The sequence below is a fragment of the Tenrec ecaudatus genome, chromosome 17 (genome assembly GCF_050624435.1).
Source record: "Tenrec ecaudatus isolate mTenEca1 chromosome 17, mTenEca1.hap1, whole genome shotgun sequence".
NCBI classification, from domain to species: Eukaryota; Metazoa; Chordata; class Mammalia; order Afrosoricida; family Tenrecidae; genus Tenrec; species Tenrec ecaudatus.
The window spans coordinates 83548756-83574684 of record NC_134546.1 but is presented as its reverse complement, the minus strand read 5'-3'; the positions used below and the strand labels follow the sequence as shown (position 1 = coordinate 83574684).

Here is a 25929-nt window from a genome sequence, read left to right as displayed (position 1 = left end):
AATGGTCTGAACTCAGGCATTGAAAGATGGAGACTAGCACAATGGCTTAGAAAACACAACCCATCAATTTGCTGCCAACAGGAGACACATCTCAAGGCCACAGACAAAAATAGGCTGAGAATCAAAGGCTGGAGAAGGACCTACCAAGCAAACAGCAATACAAAAAAAGCAGGGGTTGCAATCCTAATCTCGGATAAAATTGACCTCTAAGTGAAAACCATAAAAAGAGATAAGGAGGGACTCTATATAATGCTCAAGGGAATCATAGACAATGAACCACTAAGCATTGTAAACATATATTCCCTGAATGAGAGACCAGCTCAATACGTCAACCAAACACTCCAAAAGATATTAAGAAAGAAATCACAGACGCGACAATTATAGTGGGTGACTTCAGCACACCACTCACTGAGAAAGATAGATCACAGGGAAAGAAACTCAACAAGGAGACTAGAGAGCTAAACTCCACAATTAGACAAGTGGACCTAATAGATATTAACGGAGCTTTTCATCCAAATATAAAAAATTTGACATTCTTTTCAAGTCCCCATGGCCCATATTCGAAGATAGACCACATGTTGGGGCATAAGGCAAATCTACATAAATTTAAACACATTGAAATCATACAGACCTCTCTCTCTGACCACTGTGCCATAAGACTGGAAATCAACAAAAGGAAGACAAAGAAAATAAGAGCAATATAACTCTCTACTGCAAGAGGAGTGCATACTGGTGCAGATCAGAGATGAAATCAGGAAATTTCTAGGAACCAATGAAAATGAGCACACGACATACCAAAACTTATGGGACACAGCAAAGGCAGTCATCAGAGGAAGGTTCATAGCAAAACAAGCACACCTAAGAAAGGAAGAGAGACTCGTGATGAATATGCTGGCACAAAATTTACAAAAACTAGAGCAGAGTCAGCAGGACAACTCTACTAATATCAAAAGAAAAGAAATGATAAAAGTCAGGGCTGAGACTCAGGAGAGGGAAAATAAGAAAACTACGGAAAAAATTAATATCGCTAAAAGTTGGTTCTTTGAAAGGATAAACAGGATCAATAGACCATAGGCAAACATAACCAAAGAAAGGAGGGAACAAATCTCAATAGCAAGAATAAGGGATGAAAGAGGGGTCATTATAACAGACCCTAATGAAATCAAAAGGATAGTTACACAGTATTATGAAGGATTGTAGACCAATGAATACAACAATTTGGAAGACATGGACAAATTCCTGGAAAAACAATCCCTCCTTAGACTATCCTCGGTGGACATCAAGAATCTCAACAGACCCATAGCAATAGAAGAAATAGAAAAGGTTATCAAGGGATTACCAACAAAAAAATCCCCTGGACCCGATGGCTACACTGGAGAATTCTACCAAGCTTTCAGGGAAGAATTAATACCAATCCTACACAAACTTTTCCAGAACATAGAAAAAGGTGGCAAACTCCCGAACTCCTTCTATGAAGCTAGTATAACTCTGATATCCAAATCGGGCAAGGATCCCACAAGAATCGAGAACTACAGACCAATATCCCTAATGAACATTGATGCAAAAATCCTTAGCAAAATACTAGCCAACAGAATACAAAAGTATATAAAAGAAATAATTCACCATGACCAAGTGGGATTCATACCAGTGATGCAGGGATGGTTCAACATAAGAAAGACCATTATTATTATTCGTCACATTGACATGAAAAAGTACAAGGATCACATGATAATATCAATAGACGCAGAAAAAGCATTCAACAACTTCCAACACCAATTCCTGTTTAAGACACTAGCGAAGATAGGAATGGAAGAAAAGTTCCTCAAGACAATACAGGCTATATATGAAAAACCAACAGCCAAAGTGGTAGTCAATGGAGAAAAGTCTAACACAATCCCACTGAAAAAGGTGACCAGACAAGGATGCTCCTTGTGCCCACTCCTATTTAATATCGTGCTGGAGGTTTTAGCTAACAGCATAAGGCAAAGAAGTGACCTCAAAGGTATTCGTCTGGGGAAGGAAGAGGTGAAATTATCGTTATTTTCAGATGATATGATTCTATATATGGAAAATCCCAAAAGTTCCACAAGGGGAGTACTCGAAGCAATAGAGGAGTTTGGCAGAGTGGCAGGAGACATGATCAACAAACAGAAGTACATCGAAGTGTTATACACATGAGATAAGACCACAAAAGAAGAGATCCAAAAGGTGGTACCCTTCACAATAGCCAAACACAAATTGAAATATCTAGGGATACACCTGACTGAAAAAACACAAGATCTATATAGGGAAAACTATAGAACACTATTACAAGGAACCAAGAGCAACCTCAACAAATGGAAGAATATCCCATGCTCTTGGATTTGGAGACTTAATATAGTTAAGATGTCAGTTCTGCCATAAGCACTATATACATTTAATACCATCCTGATGCAATTACCATCATTTTTCTTCAAAGAAATGAAAAAAAAAAAGATTACCAACTTCATATGGAAAGGGAAGAAGCCCAGAATTAGCAGGGAACTCCTCAAGAAGAAGGACATCATGAGAGGGCTTGCTTTATCTGACTTAGGCATATACTATGCAGCCACAGTTCTCAAAACTGCATAGTATTGGTACAATGACAGATACTCAGACCAATGGAAAAGAACTGAAAATCCAGAAATAAAAGCATCAGCATAAACACAGCTGATCTTTGATAAGGGCCCCAAAAATATCAAATGGGTAGCCGATGCCCTCTTTAACAAGTGGTGCTGGAAAAAAATCGATATCAACATGCGGAAAAATGAAGCAAGACCCCCGTCTCACTCCATGCACAAGAATAAACTCAAGGTGGATCACAGAACTTGAAGTTAAACCCCAAACTATTAAGGTCATCAATGAGTGAATTGGGACCAACTTGAGAACTTTAGCACAGGGAATACACAGGCTATCAGAAACAGGGGAGGACACAAACACAGAGGAGGCACAAATTGATAAATGGGATATACTGAAGATAAAACACTTTTGTACATCTAGAGAATTCACCAAGAGAGTAATAAGAGAGTCCACAGACTGGGAAAACATCTTTGGCAATGACCCATCAGACAAAGGCCTTATTACTAAAATCTACAATACTCTGCTAGCTTCCAAAAAGAAAAAAACAATAGCCCACTTGAAAGGTGGGCAAAGGACTTGAACAGAAATTTTACAGGGACAGAAATCTGAATGGCCAACAAACGTCTGAGAAAATGCTCCTGATCTTTAGACATAAGAGAAATGCAAATTAAAAAACAATGAGGTACCACCTGACACCCTCAAAGGTAGCCCAATTCAAAAAATCAGAAAGCAACAAGTGTTGGAGGGGCTGTGGGGAGACAGGAACTCTCATCCACTGCTGGTGGGCCTGTAAGTACATACAGCCACTATGGAAATCAATCTGGTTATACCTAAAACAGATGGAAATAAAGTTACCATATGACCAGCAATCCCACTACTGGGCATATACCCAGAAGAGTCAAGAAACAAACCAAGACCAGACATCTGTGCTCCAATGTTCATTGCGGCACAATTCACAATTGCAATTAGCTGGAAGCCACCCAAATTTCCATCAACTGACTATTGGATTAAAAAACTGTGGTATATACATACAATGGAGTACTACGCAACACTAAAAAGCAGTGATGAATATATGAGGCACATAGCAGCATGGGAAGAACTGGAAGAAATCATGCTAAGCTAAGTAAGTCAGGCACAAACAGACAAGTACAACATGAGCCCACTGAGGTAAGTATTTAAAAAATGCAAAAGTGGCATAGGGGATAAAGCTACTGTATACAAACATTTTTGGGGTGAAAACTGTGTAGTATGACACAGACAGATCAAAACCAGGGAAGCACATGGTAGACAATGGTGGAGGAGGTGAGGAAAGGAAAATAAAAGGATGAATATAAGGAAGAAAAAGGGAGTGGGGGCATGGGGCACTAACTCACCCAAGGGCAGGGTATTGTTTATTTCTCCACAGGGAAAGTGGGACCAGACTTCAACCCAGTGCCACAAGGTGTGAATGCAATATCTCGGCGTGGAGTAGGGAACCAGTGGAGAGGTCTGGGAGGCTGTCCCCAGCACCAAAATTAAGTGGATTCCTGCCCCTCCCCCGAATAGAATTTGTTTCAAAGGACGACATTGATTCTACAGCTCCGGGAGATGGACATACCTGATCAGAGCACATGGGAGCAGATGAAGAGCCAGAAGGAGAGAGTGGAGCACAGCCTGGCCCACCAGGCCGTGAGGATGATGTTCCTGAGTAGAGCAGCCAGTCCACAGAGAGAACAACATGGCCGGCCCCACTATGAGAAATGATGCCCCTTAGTGACTAAGGGCGATACAGGGGACAGCACCGGAGACACAGTGTGAGAATTGTACCTGACCTGATCCCACCACACCGAGGCAAAGCACTGGGGGGGTGCAGCGGAACAGCAAGGGAATGGAGTGGCAAGGTCCCCAGGGAATGCTGAAAGTGGACTTTGGGGCCAGGGTATGGTGCCCCAACAGACTGGACTGGAAAACGCTCCTAAGGGCCAGCAAACTATCCTTGAACTAACTACAAGCTTTTCTTTTCTTTTTTTTTTTTTTAATTTTTTTAAAATTTTATTTTAACAATTTATTGGGGCTGATACAATTCTTTTCACAGTTCATACATATACATACATCAATTGTATAAAGCACATCTGTACAGTCTTTGCCCTAATCATTTTTTTCTCTTATCTTCTTTTACATTTTATTAGGGACTCAAACAACTCTTACCACAATCCATACATATACATACATCAATTGTATAAAGCACATCCATACATTCCCTGCCCCAATCATTCTCAAGGCATTTGCTCTCCACTTAAGCCCCTTGCATCAGGTCCTCTTTTTTCCCCCTCCCTCCCCATTCCCCCCTCCCTCATATGCCCTTGGTAATTTATACATCGTTATTTTGTCATATCTTGCCCTATCCGAAGTCTCCCTTCCCCCCCTTCTCTGCTGTCCCTCTCCCAGGGAAGAGGTCACATGTGGATCCTTGTAATCAGTTCCCCCTTTCCAACCCACTCACCCTCCACTCTCCCAGCATCGCCCCTCACACCCTTGGTCCTGAAGGTATCATCCACCCTGGATTCCCTGTACCTCCAACCCTCATATGTACCAGTGTACAGCCTCTGCCATATCCAGTCCTGCAAGGTAGAATTCGGATCATGGTAGTTGGGGGAAGGAAGCATCCAGGATCTGGGGGAAAGCTGTGTTCTTCATCGGTACTACCTCGCACCCTAATTAACCCATCTCCTCTCCTAAACCCCTCTATGAGGGGATCTCCATTGGCCGACACTTGGGCCTTGGGTCTCCACTCTGCACTTCCCCCTTCATTCAATATGGTATATATATACATATACATATACACATATATATACACACACTTACATAGTTTTTTTTTTGCATGCTGCCTTATACCTGGTCCCTTGGCACCTTGTTATCGCACTGGCCGGTGTGCTTCTTCCATGTGGGCTTTTTTGCTTCTGAGCTAGATGGCCGCTTGTTCACCTTCAAGCCTTTAAGACCCCAGACACTATCTCTTTTGATAGCTGGGCAACATCAGCTTTCTTCACCACATTTGCTTATGTACCCATTTGTCTTCAGCGATCCTATCATGGAGGTGTGCAGTCAATGATATGATTTTTTGTTCTTTGATGCCTGGTAACTGATCCCTTCGGGACCACTCGATCACACAGGCTGGTGTGTTCTTCCATGTGGACTTTGTTGCTTCTGAGCTAGATGGCCGCTTGTTTATCTTCAAGCCTTTAAGACCCCAGTCACTTAGATTATAAGGTAAAAGTGTGATAGGCGGGGGACAAGGGATGGAGTTTTATGAAGCAGTCTATTGCTATCAGATGCATATGTGGTTCCAAGCACTGGATAACTGTGATGATCTTCCTTATGTGCCTTGAGGCTTGTTATATCAGATATCAGCATCCCAGTTTGGGCCTTGATTTTTTGGAATGTGCAATAAACTTCCTGAGTAGTGTCTAGATATAAAGGTCTACCAGAGGACGTGAATTCTTAGCTCGTCCAGAGTTACCATTGCTTCTTCACTACAGTTTTCTTTATTCCATCAGGCAGTGACATATTTTCTTTAGATTTTTAAAGATGATAGAGTTGACGCTTACACTGTTAGACGTATCTTCTGATGGCCTCATCAAAAGAATGAGTCTGATTGAAATGTGTCCATTTGTTCAACAAGTGGGAATTCCTATTCCTTATATTTATTTATGTTGATAAAAAGGCCTGTAGAAACATTCCTCACTGGTAATGTCCCTTTGTACAACAGAATGAAATCCTGCCTAGGTTTGCAGTGCCTTTACCTTGCCTTACGTAATTCACACCATTATTGTGCTATTATTAAAAACACAGCCACTGAAGGAGGTTCTATTTTTCTTGACCTTTTTCAAAAAACAAACAATTGTGTCTCTTTCTTCGGAGGATCTCATTCATAACATGTCCCATGTATTGAGGATGATACCTCATCATCTTTGCTTTTTAGTAGCATTTGTCCTGTACTTCTTCCTACAGACCAAAATCAAAAAATACAAATTCACTGCCAAATAAGTCATTCCAACACATAGTAGCTTTAAAGTTGTGGGCAGAGCTTCCCCGGAGGTTTCTTGCACTGTAACTATGTGTGGGCATAGAAACTTTGTCTTCCTGCAGTGAAATGACTGATAGTTTCAAAGTACTGACCCACTAGTTAGCTCACGGTACTACCCTTGCTCCATTATCCATAATAAGGTTTGTTTATTCTTCGTGTTGTCTGTGATATAGCCAATATTCTGCACAAATAATATAAAAGTCACAGGAATAAATTTACATTTTTTCTGATTCATTGCCTATTTGAAAACATGCATATGGGTGATGAAAATACCATGATTGAGCCAAGTTTACCTTACTCCCAAGATGAAATCTTTGATTTCTGGACTCTAAGTAGGCCCTTGGCAGAAGATTGACCAACAAAATACATGCTTTGATTTTTTGAAAGCTGTTTCCAAGGATACTGATTATGAATTCAGTAATATATAAATCTTGATTTAAAATCATACGCAAACTCTTCTGGGGTTGCTGATTAATTCAATTGTGGGGATTTTTGTTTTCATTTTGCTGGGTTGTTATAGCAATGTTCAATGTTATAATCTTTTATCTTCATTAGTAATTTCTTCACATTCTCCTCACTCTCAACCAGAAAGATCAGATTCTACTTCACAACATTTTAAGGTGATTGTCTCTTATCCATATATCTGATTCAGATGATTTATTTTAAAAATATATTAAATATAGACCGTGCATTTCCTGATTTTAAAATATGCAACATCTCATTGTTCTGTAAATAGCTTCCTTTATTTCACTACTGTAACAATTACCATAAGACCAGAAGACAAACCAACACTGTTATGGTATTCTATTAATGGAATCTTTTACTGAAACCATTTGATAGCACCCGTATATCAGAAGTTCTAATTCCAGAAGTTATTTTCAACTCATTTGAGTGCCAAGCAATTCTGTTGATCTAAAATTGCAGCTCTATTTTGTATTAGTTTCAGCAGAATTTTACATGTGTGTCATAATAATATTGTTTGAAAAATTTCATGTCTATTTAAATATCTCATTTTTTAAAAACGCACTTCAAATGGATAACCACCAGTCTTTGGACTAATACTTGTTTTCCAAATTTGAGAGCATAGACCATTTCAAGATTTGCATGTGTTTGTTTAAACATATTAATTGGTATTCAGTCAATTACTCAAGACAGGTTTATCTGGAATACTTCAGAGCACATTTGAATTATATATGGAAATCTTTCAGTTCTTAATTGTATGTTATTTCCTGAAGTGGATAATGAGAAGCAGCAACAAAAAGTAAACCTGGCAAACCAATAAGATGCCAGTCTTGCAGTATTTTTTAATTGTTAATATTTCAACATTCCCTTTATATATATATACAGAGAGAAAGATATCACTAAGGAAAGTGTTTCCCTTCCCCCCCATAAATACACCCACCCCCTATCTCTCACATACCCACATACCACAGAGAGAGATGGGGAGAGAAATAGAAAGAGATGTTATGGAATATGATGTTTATAGTAGAGAATTTCTGAACTATTTATAAACTCTTAAAAAAATTAAAAAACTCGGAGTCTTCCGGGAATGTACGGAGAGGTCCCAGGTGTGGTGCGCAGACCTGGTCTGTTCCAGACAAGTGGAGAGCAAGGGTGACATTCGTGCTGAACCCTGGAATCCTCAGTCAGCGTTTTAATCCCTTCTGACTGACTGGACTACACATCATTGACCTTTGTCCAAACTGCGTAGTGGCTCTGCTTCCACAGCGAACCCACTTTATGAAGTGTGTACTTGAACTCAAGGAGCACAGTCAACAAGACGTTCAGAAGCTGGAGCTGGGATGGACACCGTGGCTGTTGAAGATGTGGCTGTGGACTTTTCCCCAGAAGAGTGGGCCTTGCTGGATCATTCTCAGAGGAAACTCTGTAAGCATGTGATGATGGAGACTTTCCAGAACCTGTCCTCAGTAGTTTCCCAGAACCTTGACGATGGAGAGGGGCTGTGCACTGACAGTGCAGTGGTACAATTCCTGGGGGGTGGATCCTGGTCCTCCAAGGTGGGAGAGGTGTGTGGATTTTGCGTCATTGAAGATCAGGATGATAACCGGAGCAGTCATGCAAGCTATGATGACCTGCAGGACAGAAGTATGTTAATGAAATCATTGTGCCTTCAGTTTCCCTTCGGAAGCACTACTATCATGAGTGAATGACACTCACCTTGCAAGAGGGTTCCGCTTGTTGTCCTGATCTTCAATGACGTGAAGTCCACGTGTTTCTCGTACCTTGGAGGACCGGTAGCCGCTGTTCAGGAATTGTTCTATTGTGTTTTCGGTGGACAGCTTTTCTCCATTATCAAGATTTTCAGAAACTGACCGAATGATGCAAGTTGTGGTTCACAATATAAAAGCAAAAAGGGCAGGCATTACTCAAAAGAAAAACACATACAAAAAATATGGAGCTTATCCCAAGGGTCAAGTATAAAACATTTTGGCAATGACAATGGCAACATATGTACACATAAGCTTGATAAAACTGATGTATGGAATGTTATAAAAGGTGTAAGAGCCCCCCAATAAAGTGATTTTCACGAGGGGAGTGGGGAGAGAAGGGAAAAAATGAGGAGCTGATGCCAGGGGCTTAAGTGGCAAATGTTATGAGAATGATGAGGGCAATGAATGTACAAATGTGCTTTACCCAATTGATGTATGTAAGGATTGTGATAGGAGTTGTATGAGCCCCTAATAAAATGATTAAAAAGGGGAGAAAGATAAAAAGAAAGGTACTCAGCACATTCCACAGGAAAAAAATGACTCGATATGTGGGATGAAGTGATGTAGCAGCCCTATTCAGGGGCTGACTGAGGATCAAATCATCAATTTCTCATATGTAAATCCAAGATAAAGCTGAAGAAACTGACAATATTGCAATTTGATAAACAGTTCAAAAAATGCAACTGAATTGAATGTTCAAACGACAAAGCAATGTCGCTGTTACCAAACCAAGTAAAATGTTCCTGAAGATCAACCAACAATTGCTGCACCAGTTCACTGACAGGGAGATTCGTGAGGGACTGGACAGATTTCAGTAATTTGAAAATGAGATACACTGTTGGTGTCAGATGACTCTTGGCTCAGAGCAGAGAATATCAGAAAAAATGTTCACTTGTGTTTAATTGACTAGGCAAAGGTACCTGGCTGTGTAGATCATAATAAACTGGAGATAATAAAAAAAAATTTTAAAAACTCTTAAGTTAGGTTGTAGACTGGATTTGAGCAGTCCAAGTGGGGAGTGATAAGCTTACTATTTTAAAAACTTGAGAATTCACAAAGTAAGTATAAAAAATTGAATTAAAGGTAATGGAAGTTTTTCACAAAAATGTTGAAGTTTTAAAAAGAGGACCTGATGCAAAGGTCTTAAGTGTAGAGCAAATGCTTTGAAAATGATTAGGGTAAAGAATGTACGGATGTGCTTTATACAATTGATGTATGTATATGTGTGGATTGTGATGAGAGTTGTATAAGCCCCTAATAAAATGTAAAAAAAAACAAAACAAAAAAATGTTGAAGGTTTTTCATATTGGTAAGTCTATGAGATGAGATGAAACCTTTGTAGAAGTGAATATATATGGCTAGGGAGTTAGAAAAAATGGGCAAAACCCTAAGGTAGATCTTATAGAATTCATAACCATGTGTCAAATCACAATGAAATGGAAATTTCTCAGGATTATATGCCTCATTTTTCTGTTCAAACATATTTGAATGCTTAGTCCTCAGATGAAAGAGATTCTGTGGGTTATTTTTGGTCTCAGTGACTGTTGAGGCTGTGGCTGTGGATTTTACCCCAGAAGAATGGGCATTGCTGGATGATTCTCAGAAGCAACTCTACAGAGATGTGATGGTGGAGACCTTCACAAACCTAGCTATAGTTGCTAAGAATAACTTCATTATTTCAAATCAATTCCTTATTTACTAGATATACCCAGCTGTTGCCCTGTCAATGGCAAAGGGATAGGAGGAATGCCTCGTTAAATATGACAATTCAGTTATTTTTCTCTCTGGGACAATTATATTGTAGGTTTCCTATGATCACAAATTTTTACGTATTACAGTCTATCCAGCAAGTATTTCAATTACTACCAGTATTACCCCCTGGTGAACAGGTTTATGTGGAACTTTCAACCTGAGCAGACTAGCAGTAATGAAGAGTTGTCCCACTTCCAGAATATGAACTGACAAACGTGAATCATAATGGAATATTATCTAATATAGTGCCGGAAGAAGAGTCCAGATGGTTAAAAGATATTCATAGCCTCATCTTTCTTCCACTAAGCTGGGTTGTGATATCAAACTGCTGATGTTGCAGTCTGCGGCACAATGTGTACAACCTATGCCACTGGGCCTATACTGTATTTGACTAAACATTTGAGGGGGAAAAGTTATTTTGCAAAGAATTCATACCTGCAAATAATTCAGAGATCTTGAAAATCAAAGTATTGAATCAGTTTCAGGAAAATGTTCATTAGACTTTCTTTTTTTCTGTCATGCGCACAATGTTGGTAAGACTTATTTTGTTCTCTCAGAGTAGTAAGAGAAATGCCGTGGGAGAGTGCAGAACAGTCATCCACGCCCACTGTGTCAAGAAAGCATTACACACATTCCACTCTTATGGAAGAAACTGCATTTGATGAATTTCTTAGAAAAAGTCTCATCTAACTAGGAAGATAATTCTTCATATATGCCTTCCCTTGATTATTTGTTAATTGTAGGCATAATGATAGTACCTATGTTCATGAAGGATTAAAGAAAAGAAAATCCATCAAATTATTAAAGTTATATCTGCCTTTTGTTCACTCCCTTTTTAATTTGATTTTCTTATGACAAGTTATGGTATATGTGGTACTGTTCCTTTTAATCTTCAGGTTGAATTTACTTGCCAATTCCTTTTGGAATATTGTCACAAAAGGTGACAAAGTATTTCTTGTTTCACAGTTACCTCTTTTCTTTGTTTAAAGCTTTTTTTTTTTTCACGCTGTGACCTTCATCTAATTTCTGCTTCTTAATTGTTCATGATTAGGAAAGGGATGATGGCGGACCACGTGACTCGCACACTCTGAGGGCTCTTTCAAACAAGATGGCTTTGGTGTCCAGGTAGCTGAGTGATAGGAGTCTGGTGAGTGAAAGATCCCCCTGGGACAGAACCCCACCCCCAACCTACGCATTTGTCCTGAACCGGGGCATCAGTGACCCAGGATCCCATTCTTGGGACATCTCAGGTCATCAGGCCTCCACCACCATGGTAGAAATCAGCTATTGCCTCACTCTACCCCGAGACCAGGACCCCGTGCCCAGAGTCGCTTCGCTGCTCTGCCAACACACATGCAGCTGTGGTGGGACTCCCTACAGCAGCTGCCCACTCATGGGACCCTTCTAGGAGAGAAGTTTCCCATTACCACAGTTTTCCTCTCCCCACGTGGCAGCCATCTGCCCTTGGGCCCAGGTATCTCCCTCCATTCACCCAGGGCCCCGTAACTCACCTGCAATCTATTGGTGACCTCCACAGGGATGATCCACCTGCCTAGCGACCTCCACAGGGATGATCCACCCCATTGCATACTCCGACCTCTCCACCAGCACCCCTTTGCTCAACCGCCCACCCCCATCAGCTTAGCTCCTGCTCCATTCCCTGCCTGGGAAGCTGCACTGTGCACTTCCCACAGTTAGAGCCCATTGACAGAGCACATCCCACTTCTACCCACTCCATTCACTGATCCCACAATTTTCATCTTTCTTTAGGTCCCCATTCTCAATGGCCTCAAGAGCACACTGAAAACCCTCTTTTCAGTTGGTATTTTGTGTCAGAGTAAAACTTGATATCACACACAAGTAAAACTTCCTTCACTACCTCCATGCACAGAAATTCACAGTCATGTCATCAGCAGTAACAAGGCTCAGTTTTAAATAAAAACACGAGTACTAAAGGGGCCCCTGACGATGTGTACCCAAGAATCAGAGTGGGTTATAACTCCAACCTCTCCATATTGTAATGATGCAGTTAGTATCATGAAAAGATGGACAGATAAACAGAGCATCCATACCAAAAAGAACTAGTCTACATTGTACTATTTCAGGATATAGCATATGAGCTGGATCCAATGGTGCCAAAAACAAGACTCCAGGAATTTGTGGAATACTTATTGAAATGTTTCAGAAACTTGAAGGAGCACTGGAAGCTCTTCCTCATCAATGTCAGGAAATTTGGTAGGCAATTACTTGGCCAATGGACTGGAAGAGATACATGTCTCTGCCCATTCCAAAGAAAGGTGGTACAAGAAAATGTTCCAACTATAGGATGATAGCATTGATATCACACACAAGTAAAATTTTGCTTAAGATCAACCAACACTGTTTGCAGCAGTACATGGACAGGCAACTTTCATGCTAGATTCAGAAATGGGTGTGGAACAAGGGATATTATTGCTGAAGCCCGATGTATCTTGGCTCACATTTGAGAATAACTGAAAGATGGTTACTTATGTTTCATTGACTGGCATTCAACTGTGTTGACCATGAGAAACTGTGGATATCCTTGAGAAGAATGTGAACTTCTGAACACTTCATTGTACTCATGAGGAACTTTTTTTAACATTTTATTAGGGGCTCATACAACTCTTATCACAATTCATACGTATACATACATCAATTGTATAAAGCACATCCATACATTCCCTGCCCCAATCATTCTCAAAGCATTTGCTCTCCACTTAAGCCCTTCGTATCAGGTACTCTTTTTTTTCCTCTCCCTCCCCGCTCCCCCCCACTCCCTCATGTGCCCTTGGTAGTTTATACATCGTTATTTTGTCATATCTTGCCCTTTCCGTTGTCTCCCCCCCCTTCTCTGCCATTCCTCTCCCAGGGAGGAGGTCACATGTGGATCCTTGTAATCAGTTTCCCCGTTCCAACCCACTCACACTCCACTCTCCCAGCATCGCCCCTCACACCCTTGGTCCTGAAAGTATCATCCACCCTGGATTCCCTGTGCCTCCAGCCCTCATATGTACCAGTGTACAACCTCTGCCCTATCCAGCCCTGCAAGGTAGAATTTGGATCATGGTAGTTGGGGGGAGGAAGCATCCAGGATCTGGGAAAAAGCTGTGTTCTTCATCAGTACTACCTCGCACCCTGACTGACCCATCTCCTCTCCTAAAACCCTCTATGAGGGGATCTCCAGTGGCCGACACTTGGGCCTTGGGTCTCCACTCTGCACTTCCCCCTTCATTCAATATGATATGTATATATACATATACACACATATATGTATACATATACACACATATATCCTTTTTTTTTTTTTGCATGCTGCCTTATACCTGGTCCCTTTGGCACCTCGTGATCACACTGGCCAGTGTGCTTCTTCCATGTGGGCTTTTTTGCTTCTGAGCTAGATGGCCGCTAGTTCACCTTCAAGCCTTTAAGACCCCAGACACTATCTCTTTTGATAGCCGGGCACCATCAGCTTTCTTCACCACATTTGTTTATGCACCCATTTGTCTTCAGCGATCCTATCATGGAGGTGTGCAGTCAATGATATGATTTTTTGTTCTTTGATGCCTTATAACTGATCCCTTTGGGACCACTCGATCACACAGGCTGGTGTGTTGTTCCATGTGAACTTTGTTGCTTGAGAGCTAGATGGCCTCTTGTTTATCTTCAAGCCTTTAAGACCCCAGTCACTATCTCTTTTGACAACCGGGCACCATCAGCTTTCTTCACCACATTTACTTGTTCACCCACTTTGGCTTCAGCAGTTGTGTCGGGAGAGTGAGCATCATAGAGGAGGAACTTTCACATGGATCCAGAGGCATCCTTATGAATTGAACAAGGGAATATTCACAGCTTAAAATCAAGAAAGGTGTGCATCAGGGATGTATCGCTTCAGCATACTTGTTTAGTCTAAAAACTGAGCAAATAATCAGAGTAGCTTATTAACAAGTTGTGGTATGCAGATGAGACAACTGTTCTTAATGAAAGTGGGGAGGGATAGAAGAGCTTGCTGATAAAGATCAGGGATTTTAGCCTTCGGTATAGATTACAACTCAGTGCAAAGAAGACCAAAATGCTCACAAATGGACCAATAGGTAACATTACACTAAATGGAGGAAGGGTAATAAATGGAGAAAGGGTTGAAGTTGTCAAGGATTTTGTCAATGCTAATGGAAGCAAGAGGCAGAGACCAAAACAGATTTCATAGTATAAATCTGCTGCACAAGGCTCGAACTGAAGAACAAGGATGATGCTTTGAGGAATAAGGTGTTCCTTACCCAAGCCATGATATTCTCCCTTGCATCATGTGCCTGTGAAAGTTGGACATTGAATAAGGAAGAATGAAAAATCAATGCATTTGGATTGTGGTGGAGGAGAATATTAAAAGTACCGGGGACTGCTAAAAGGACACACAGACCTGCATTTTTAGAAGTAAGGCCAGAATGCTCCTTAGAAGCAAGGATGACAAGAATTCATCTTACACACTTTTGACATATTATCAGGAGAGACCAGGACCTGGAGAAGGACATCATGTTTGATAAAGTTGAGGGGTGGTGAAAAAGAAGAAGACTCTTAACGAGATTGATTGACACAGTGGCTTCATCAATGGGCTCGGATATGGGAACAATTGTGAAGATGGTGCAGCATATGCAGTATTTGGTTCTGTTTTGCATAGGATCGCTATGGGCTGGAAGCAATTCGATTGCACCAAACAGCAACAAGAAGCAGATTGTGAGTCCTGTGTCCTAAGGCATCACTGGGTAGGCTCAAACTAACCGCTCAGACATGAGTGTACACTCACAATTAGCACTAACTAATGACTGCATTTTCCCTGCATCTGATTGTAAACTCTGTTCTTAAGTTTTAGCAGATATCTGATGCTGGGGGTGCCTGTCAAGGTCTTTGCCCCTCAATAAGGGACAGCTACTTTTTCTGCATGTGAGAATGTTTCCTACTTTTAAAATACCGTTTTTGAATTAGGAGATATCAGGTGTGGGTACATAATCACAAAATAAACATAGAGAGATTCCCTGGGGAACAGTGAGATGGGGAAGAATCCCCAAATTGAAACCAACTGCACCTGTTGCTGGGACTGATCCTGTGCTCTGTGGGGCCTTTGCTCCCGCTGGAGACATGCTTCCTCCCTGCAGGGGAGGTTTGTGTCTGGGCTCTCACTGACTTCCCCTCACTGTGTCTCTTGCACAGTAATACATGGCCGTGTCCTCGGCTTTCAGGCTGTTCATCTGCAGATACAGCGTGTTCTTGGCGTTGTCTCTGGAGATGGTGAATCGGCCCTTTACGGAATCTGTATAGTATGTACTACCACCAGCACTACTAATGCCTGCGACCCACTGAAGGCCCTTCCCTGGAGCCTGGTGGACCCAGTGCATGCCATGGTTACTGAAGGTGAATCCAGAAGCTGCACAGGAGAGTCTCAGAGATCCCCCAGGCTTTCTCAGATCGCCCCCAGACTCCACCAGCTGCACCTCACACTGGACACCTGTAAACACAGAGGCACCATGATTAGATCACACACATACAAACTAATGTTCTCACAATTATACTCACAATAATATCAAATTAAACCATTCTACATGGTCTACAATCATTACCATGTAAAATGGCCAAAATGAAAGCCAAAGTCGGGGAAAAATTCATTATGTGTCTTCTGGACTAGCTCCTGTGCAAAAATGGAAACAACAGAGACCCTAGAGACTGGGACTATGCTCTCAGATCTCCTACATCGGGGGCTGTGGCCAGTTTATCAGCAGGCAGAGAGCAGAATTTGCATGTCCCCTTATATTTAGAAGCAGAGGAGTAGAGAATATGAACAAGAGTTCTCCCTCAGACTCAGAAACACAAGCACTCTCAAAGGACAATAGAGCTCTTACTCTGTTTATCAGGCATTGCTTTACTTTTTATATGTTATCAATATATTTTAAAAGTAGTTTTACATTTATGAACTTTATATATCACATACACAATAACCATTGTGGCCTGAGAGGTATCAGTGCATTCCGACTTGTTCCCTTTGAGATGTGGATGCAGGTACATATACTTGATGGCTTTGTTATCTGTTTCTTTTTAGAAACATTATTGGTTTCCTTACCTTTCAAGAATTTTCATATTTCAGTGATATTTTTAAACAGTGGGCATGCAGTTGTTCATAAAACATGCCCATACACCACGCACAATAGTGTTTCCTCTCTGTTTTCTTATCTGGGAGATTCCGGTCCTCTTTCTTTTGTCATGATGAAGAAAACTGGATATTTATCATTTAATTCATCTTTTCAAATAGTTTTGTTTAATTGACTTACTTACTGTGTTCCTGCTTTTTCATTTATTTGAGTTCCTTTATTTTTTATTTTCCCCATACTAATCTATGATATGGCATACTTCAACATTTTCTAGTTTCATTAGATGGAAACTGAGGTAATTAATTTCATAATTTTGTTTCTATCATTTACATGTTTGATGTTATGAATTCCCCACTACGTTCTCTTCTATTGAATTCCACATTTTTAATATTACACTTTAATTTTCATTCAGTACAACCATCAAGAATATGAAACCCATTGAATGCATGTTAATGATTCAAACAATATTTGTATTTATTGATCTACTTATCACTCTCACCACTCATTGCATTGCGACCCTACAGGAAAGGGTAGGTTTGAGCATTTCTGAAACTGTAACACTTTATGGAAACAGAAAGCTCCATGTTTCCCTGTGGAATAGCTGGTCGTTTTGAACCCCTGAACTTTCAACTCACAGGTTAAAGAGAAGCCACAACACCACACGGTTCATGTATGCATGCATGCACATATTTGTGTTTATTTATACAACATATGAATGGATATTGAAGTTGATGTGTTTTATAATAAACATTACGGAAGAGAGAATTCTTGTAGAAAATGATTTGGAGGGAAAGGAAGCCCTAGATGCCAACAAGGAGCTCCTTGCCCCCGTGCTTTTCCCATTGCCCCAGGAGCCTGGCTCCTGTGCTTTGTGCAGCCCACGTGATCCTATACACCAATGTCATTATTGTAGGGAAGCTTGTGCATGGGATGGCACTGAGTCCTCCCACAGTTCCTCTCACACAGAAATGGATCCTGTGCCTTCAGTGATCATTGAACTCAGCTGCAGGGAGAACTGCTTCGGGGACATGCTTTTTGAGCTTGAGAGTCAACTCAATTGTGATGGGTAATTGTTTTCTTCCTCTAAAACATATTGATAACAACGACTCCAATCTCTTCTCCAGGTTTTGGTAGAACCAGCACCAGAAATATGAGACAGCAAATTTTAAGAGATGAGTCTCTGTGAGGGATTCATCACTCCTGGGACCAAATAATGATGCTGAACCTGTCACAGGACCTCCAAGATAATCAATGACGTCAACTTTTTTTTTTGGACCTTTAAGTATACTTGTTCTATTTTATTTTTTTTAATCATTTTAATGGGGGCTCATACAATTCTTTTTTCCCATTTCTTTTCTTTTTTAAAAAAGCATTTTATTAGGAGCTCATACAATTCTTATCACAATCCATACATATACATACATCAATTGTATAAAGCACATCTGTACATTCTTTGCCCTAATCATTTTTTTTCCCTTCTTTTCTTTTTTTACATTTTATTAGGGGCTCATACAACTCTTACCACCATCCATACCTATACATACATCAATTGTATAAAGCACATCCGCACATTCCCTGCCCCAATTATTCTCAAAGCATTTGCTCTCCACTTAAGCCCTTTGCATCAGGTCCTCTTTTCCCCCGTCCCTCTCCACTTCCCCCTCCCTCAGGTGCCCTTGTTAATTTATACATTGTTATTTTGTCAACTTCTTTTATGTCTACACAATTTTAGAATTTCATGATACTACTAGAAAGAAGTGATAAGTAGGCCAAAGAATAGTTAAAATAAAATCAATACTATGGACAAGTTATACAGTTCTTAGAGAACTCTTTCTCAAAAGTGATGCTTGTCACTAAGTTTTGAAATTTAACCTGGAAATTGAAGGGAAGTTTGGTATGTTAGAAACCCCAGAAGAAAAATGGGATAAAGGCAGAGAAACCTCCAGTATTTTCTCAGAAACTGACAAGAAAAAGTCTAAATTCATCCTCTTTCTTGAGATTTTCCCCATCTATTGAGAGATCAAAGAAACTGTGGACACAGAAAGCATAGAGACTGTTAACAAATTTTGATTTTATTAAAACTCCCAGTCAATAATGGATATTTATTCTATGGTGTTTTCTCATTTCTCTGCATGTTTTCTGGTGAGTTAACTCCTATTTCTTTATCATGCCATCTCACTTAATACCAGTCATGACAGTAGAACATGTACAGAGATTTGAAACTCAAAATAGGCAAAGGACATTAAATGGTACTTGACTGAAGGAGACATTTATGTTGTAAAGATACAAATATATTACCTCACATTATGATTGGTGCTATTATTGTTTGTTAGATTGGCCTTGTTTGATTTTGAAATATTTTCTTGGAATGGGTGGTTATACAATGACCATATTTTCTGGAAAGCATTTTAAGCACTGTCATGAAGTCATTTTTCATGCTCAATGCAATCTGTGGTGTGATTTCTTGTTTGTTGCTTCCATGGGTGTTCATTGTGCTTCACAGCAATACAGAATGATTGGAAACTTCAGCAGTTTCTCTGTGCACCATGCTATACTGAAAAAATAACATGAGAAGCTGTACTAAATGGAAAACACACATCAGGATGTAGTAAACCCAGCTAATAATCTGTCATATGCAGTTGAAATAAAACTACATGTTCCAATATAACATGACTTGAAAACTTACTGATGAAGTTCAGAAATTGCTGCCTTCACTCTACATTACAAATAAATGCAAAGAAAATGAAATTTCTCACTATGGGACCAATAGAAAATATTGTAAGTGGAGATAAGATCGAGGCTGTGATGGAGTTCATCTTGCTTATATTTATAATCAGTGTTCAGGAAGCCACAGTCAATCAAATGATGCATTTCAGTGAATCTGCTCACGAGACCTCTTTAATGATCAAAGAGCAAGAAAGTCTCTTTGAGGACTGAAATACACCTGGCCCAAGCTATGAAATTTCAATGGTCTCATATGCATGTCAAAGTTGGACAATGAATGAGAAAGATCGAGGATGAAACAATGTATTTGAATCATGATACTGGTGAATAATTTGATGGTGTGGTGGACTGTCAGAGGAACAAACAATCCTATATTGGATGATGTACACTTGTGATGCTTAATACAAAGAAGTAAGCATAGTATTACTTCATCTCAAGTACTTTGAACATGTGTCAAGGAAATCAGAACTTGGAAAAAGACGTCCTGGTTGATAAAGCATAAGGTCAGTTTTTAAAGGATGACCTTTAAGAACATAGCTGGCAGAGTAACTGCAAAAAAAGGCCTCACATATGAAAATTGTGAGGATGATTCTCTTTCATTCTGTTTTCTCTAGTGTTGCTATGAGTCCAAACTGATTTGACAGGACTTAAAGCAGCAACATGCAATGCCAATGGCAAACATTGCACTCCATGGAGAGGAAGTGCAAGCATTCACCTTCCAAATTAGAATGAAATAAGGATACCATTAAATACAAATCTTATTTCATATAATGATTCAAATTTAACTATAACTATAAATCAACAAATGATAGACTAATGCATCCAAAATGGTAATGAAGAAGTAAAACTCTCTATAATTGCTGATGATATCACTCTAAACATAGAAAACCCAAAAGCTCTAGAAGAAAATTATAGAAAACAGTTGGAAGGTTAAGCAATTTTACAGGTTATAAGGGAAACACAAATAATCAGTTTGATTTCACATACTGTTAGATAAAGCTCTGAAAAGAAAATAAGAAAATAATACAATTTACAATAGCCACTTAAAATATAAAGTAAATTGGAGTAAGCCCAAACAGAGAAACAAATATCTTGTAGAAAGAAAATTATAAGAAAACATTTTTCCAAGATACCAAAAGACACACCCATAATTAGAATAACGGGTCACGTTCATGAAGAGGAAGCCTTAACTTTGTGAAAGTAATACACTCTAAGCAATCTATAACTTTAATGTAATTCTGAAGAAGATCCCAGGGTCTATGTTTAAGAACATGGAGACTACTTACCAAATTTTAAAAGAAATTACTCATCAAGTTAAAAAGAAAAGAAAAGATTCAGCATACAATGACAAAACTACCCCCACCCCCATACTCTCCTCAGGCAGTTTCTATTGGAGTTTCCTGTAAATCTGCTCCTAAGCAGTGGGAACAAAATGAACCCAAGACACAGCAGAAGATCTCATCTGTGTTCACACACACACACCTGCTTCTGGTTCCTGAGCCTGAGCTACCCCTGCTGGTAGAAGAGCTCTCTTAGTTCAGTCCCCAGCTGTCCTGCATGGCGGGTTGTGTGGGGGTTCACATTGACTTTCCCTCTCCTTATCTCCTTGCACAGTGCTTTTCAGTGGTCACAGAGCTCAGCTGCAGGGAGAACTGGTTCATGGATGTGACTTGATGGTCTCTGAGACATGGTGTGTATTCGCTGTACCACTCAACCATAGAAGGTCTTTCCCATCCACTTAAGGCTTCGCCCAGGGCTCTGTCTGATCCAGTCCCAAGTAGCACTGATGTTGGAGACAGAGTCCCTAGCGATGGTAGAGGTGAGAGTGAGGGTCTGAGAAGCTTCACCACCTGATCACCTGACTCCTGTAGCTGCATGTGGGACAGGGCCCCTGGAGTCTTCGGAAACAAGCATTAAAGGTCCCATATGTCGTTGAATGTGCTGTGATCCACTGCATTTCCCTGCCACTGACCTGATGGGAGACCCAGCACCATCAGGAGGAAGAAGAGAAAGGAAGCAGACATTTCTGCATCAAAGGCTCCCTGACTCAGAAGGCTCTGGAATCCCCTGATTGCAGGGCATGGATGGTGGTGGTCTCATTAGGTAAGAAACCACAACAGGCATTTGCCGAGGAGTGTTCCTGGCTGTTACATGAGGTGGGGACTATGAACAGTGTGCTAATGCACAGGCACAACAGCTCCACAACAAAGTGTCTCCAGAGCTGATTCTTGAATCAAGTTGGATGACAGAGAGAGGAGTGATGTGACCCACAAGCATACATTGAATTAGCTGGCTCCCCAGATTCCAATATTTGAAATTACAAAATCAGAATTCCAGTGTAGCAGTATTGTTTGATTTAAACACAGTCATCCACTAATTCATAAATTGTTTTTTCTTTGTGAGGTCTGAGAACTAGGAACATACCAGACATTCTTCTGACTGTAGGAAAATCAGAAAACCAAGCTACTGACCTAAAAATGAACAATCTCTTCTTTTTATTTTTTTGGTTGTTGCTTTAATGCTTACAAGAATATTAGCGAATAATTCACATATTTGATCCCCACACATACAAAGGATGAAATACACAAGAGCATCTATAACTTCAGTACATTGTGCTTAAACTTTTTCAAAAGCAGAAGCCACAAGACAGCTACCAGTAATAACAATGGTGATAACACTGATAACAGCGGCAAATTACAGATATTTTGGAAACATGTTTTCTATATTAAGAATATTAGGTATTTTTGTCTTAAATATTCAATTTCTTGAAGTCATTAAGCTTACAGTTAGAAAGGAACAGCTCCTAAAATCAGTGTTCAGACAAGGAAAATTCAGTACAGAAGCAAACTTAGTAATCTTGTCTTCAGTGACTGGGGCACAACCCATTCTGATCAGAAGCACTCTCCACCAAAGCTCAGCTTAAGCCATGTTTACTTCAGAGGGTCAAGGAAATGTTGGAATTGGTGGACTTTGAACTATTTATGTTTTTATTAGCTGGGGCGTATGGTAATTTGTAAAGTTGTAACGATTTTAAACATCAGTGTCTTCTGAATCTCAACTCAGGAAGCAGCAAGCAAAACTGGGGTTGAGTCACAGTCCAGATTGCAAAAGGGGACACCCTCCCCCGGCAGTCTGTTCCCACCGCGAGCAGGGCCATGGGAGGGCGTGGACGGAAGCCCAGAAGGACATGATGACAATCGTTAACGCCAATCTTGGAAGTGTCCTTTTCCGGGGTACCCTACTCACTTTGGACGCTTTCTTTCATTACCCAGTTCCTCTGGACACGTTTGGGACACAGCAGGTTGTCTTCCATATGCGGAGGTGGAAAATTACTGGCAGGTATCGAGAAGAGAGCACTCACTCTTCCTGGTTTCTCAGGGACCCAGGCTTGTCCAGCATGAAACTGGAATCGAACCCAGCCACTTCTGGTTGTAGGGAGACTTCTCCCATGTACCACACACCACCTGACTGCATGAGTCTCTGGTGGTGATTCTTCCACCTCCACCTTCCCAGCTTTGCCTGGATTTCTTGACCAGGAGGCCAGCACAGCCACACTGGTGGAGCTTGTCATCTGTATTACCATATTGTCAACTGCAATGACGTCCTGTTTGACAACGGATTCAAAGGCAGGTGCCCCTCCTGCAGAGGAAGGAGTTGCTTCAGGAGGGCGAGTCCCTTCAGGATACATATTCATTTTTTTGCAAACTGTCTAGATTTGATTTGGCCACATTTGATTTTTTTAGCCGTGTCTGGATCTTGGCTTCCTTTGCTGTGGCAGGAAAATTCTGATTTGGGCTCGAGTAAGCATGTTCATACAGTCGCTTATATGCATCTAGTTGCTGGTCCTTGGTGCTCAGCTTTAATTGATGGCACCAGGCCCGCAGGATGTCTCAGTGAACCAGGTGAATGGGCAGCAGTTTTGATGGTAATGGAGGAATAAGAATCTTCTTTCGGGATTTCAAGTTCTCATCGTTTTGCGAATTATCTTTTTCTTTTTTTAATTCTTTTTTGTTGAGTCACCTGAGACGCGCAGTTTTGCACAGTTGACGACGTGCTTGGTTCATTCGTAGCCCACGGGACAAGTTCAGGTTCTAACACTGGTTCAAAGCTGAGAGTGACACACTCTTCTGAGGGATTCCCTGTGGAGTTCAGCTCCTTGCCTTTTGCATTCTCCATAGTCACAAAGGTGAGGGTGCCCAAAAGACAGTCCTCATTCCAACTGAAATGGCCACAGACTCCCGGTGGCTGCTTTTTTAACTCCGCCCACCCACTTCCTGAACAATCTCTTCTTTCAAAAGCAAATCTACTCTGACTCATAGGAACTCTAGAAGACTGATTAGAACTGCTTGTTAGGCTTTTGCTGAGTGTAATTATGTACAGGAATAGACAATGTCATCTTACTCAGGAGGAACCGTTGGCTGGTTTGAATCCCTGACCTTGTTTGTGGTGAGCAAATCTTATCCCACAACACCACCATAGCCCTTGACATCTCTGCACTGACAGGTCCATATTACAGGGTTTCAAAAATGTCACTTTCAAAGGCCAAGTCATAATATTTTCAATATTACTATATGCATATGAACTCTCGACTACAAAAAGGAAGGCCATGGGAAAAATGATGGCCTTTGACTTATGATGTTCAAAAAGAATGATGGAAGTACTGTGGGGCAGGCTGGCAATAAAACAAACAGATCTGTGTTGAAAGGAGGACAGCCAGAGAGTTCCTTAGAATCAAAGACGGGGAGACTTTGTTTCACGTAAAGTTTTGATACCAGTTCCCTGAGAAAGACATCAACCATGATAAATTAGGGGATCAGTGAAGAACAGGCACATCATGAGGTGGATTGACACAGAGGCTGTAACAGTGAGCTCAAAAATTTTCATTGTGATTGTGATGTTGAATTAGGCATTATTTCATTTTGTTGTACATTGAATCACTTAGAATTTGGAACGCACTCTGGCACTTTGCATCATCAAAAATAAAATAAAACAAAACACACAACATTCTTCCTGGTTTGAATAACAGTGCTGGGGGAAAGGTACTTGTTTTATGCACAAAAGCACATCTAGCAAAGGGAAATATGTAACAGAATACAATGTCTTTATATGTGCTCTTATGTTGACGTTCACTGTATTTTGGCTAATTATTGGTAGCCAATGTCTTGTCCACATATTTTAAGAACTTTAAGCATCCAAGGCTGTTTGGGCACAGAGTCTCATAGAGAACCTGCATGGAAGAGAACTATCTGAAGAGGGTTTTTTTTTTCTTTAATACTGATGGGAGAAAGTTATCAGATATTTAACCAAATGAGTCATCATTGAGTGGTTTTGAACTGCCAACCTGTTGCCCAAAAGTTGATTACTTAATCATTATGCCACATGGTTTTGTGGTCCAGGTTCCTCTAAATATAACTTACATACATCATGATCTTTACTTTCTTCAGATGAACATTTCTCTTCATGTTGACTGACGTTAAGACATTTTATAGATTTCTTCAATGTTGGCACTGCTGTTATTTTTTGCTCCTTGAGTACTTATTGTAGGATGCTTTCCTATGCATTGTGTGATTCTGGTAGCAACCCTGGATTCTCTCTGTAGTGCCAGAAACAGCTGCCGCAGTGGTGATAGCTAAGAGTGACTCTAATAAAGGCCAAGTACCGTATAAGATTTTTTTTTAATGAGGAGCTGATACCAAGGGCTCCAGCAGGAAGAAAATATTTTTTAAATGATGATGGCAACATAAGTGCAAATGTGCTTTGCACAATGGATAGATGGATTGTGATAAGAGCCATATGAGCCCCCAATTAAGTGATAAAAATAAAATAATTTAAAAAATGCAACCCACATGCAAAGAAGGAGAAAAAAAGAGAACTACCAAAGAAGAGTTGATGCATTTGAGTTATGGTGTTAGAGAATAATATTAAATATACCATGGACTGCCTGCAGGACAAGTGGGTCTCTTTCAGAATTAACATATCTGGAATGGTTCTTGGAAGCATTCAAGTAAGACTTTATCTCACATATTTGGATATGTCATCATTAAGAACCAGAACCCAGAGAATGGTCTTGTGCTTGCTAAATTGGAATGCTATTGAAAAAGAGCGACTTTCAAGGAGGTGGATTGTCACAAAGGCTGCAATGATGAGTCCAAACAGGGGAATGACTGAAGAGAGTGCACTTCAGGGCAGCAGTTCATCCTTGTACATGGGATCTCTGGGAGTTGAAGCCAACTCAAGGGTACCTAACAATATCAACAATATTATCCAGATCATTCTAAGTTAAAATTATCACATAAGCATACATTTGTCAGCATTCACTGGAATGAAAACTTTGGACACTCATCTGATGGCTTGAAGAAAATGTGGGGCTCACATGAGAACATTTTGCTGCATTGATGTTTTT

General features: G+C 40.4%; 1 pseudogene; it reads right to left on the bottom strand.

Moving 5' to 3' along the window:
• Positions 1-8838: 8838 nt before the first annotated feature.
• On the bottom strand, positions 8839-23702 carry LOC142430551 (developmental pluripotency-associated protein 4 pseudogene; annotated as a pseudogene).
• Positions 23703-25929: the final 2227 nt, after the last annotated feature.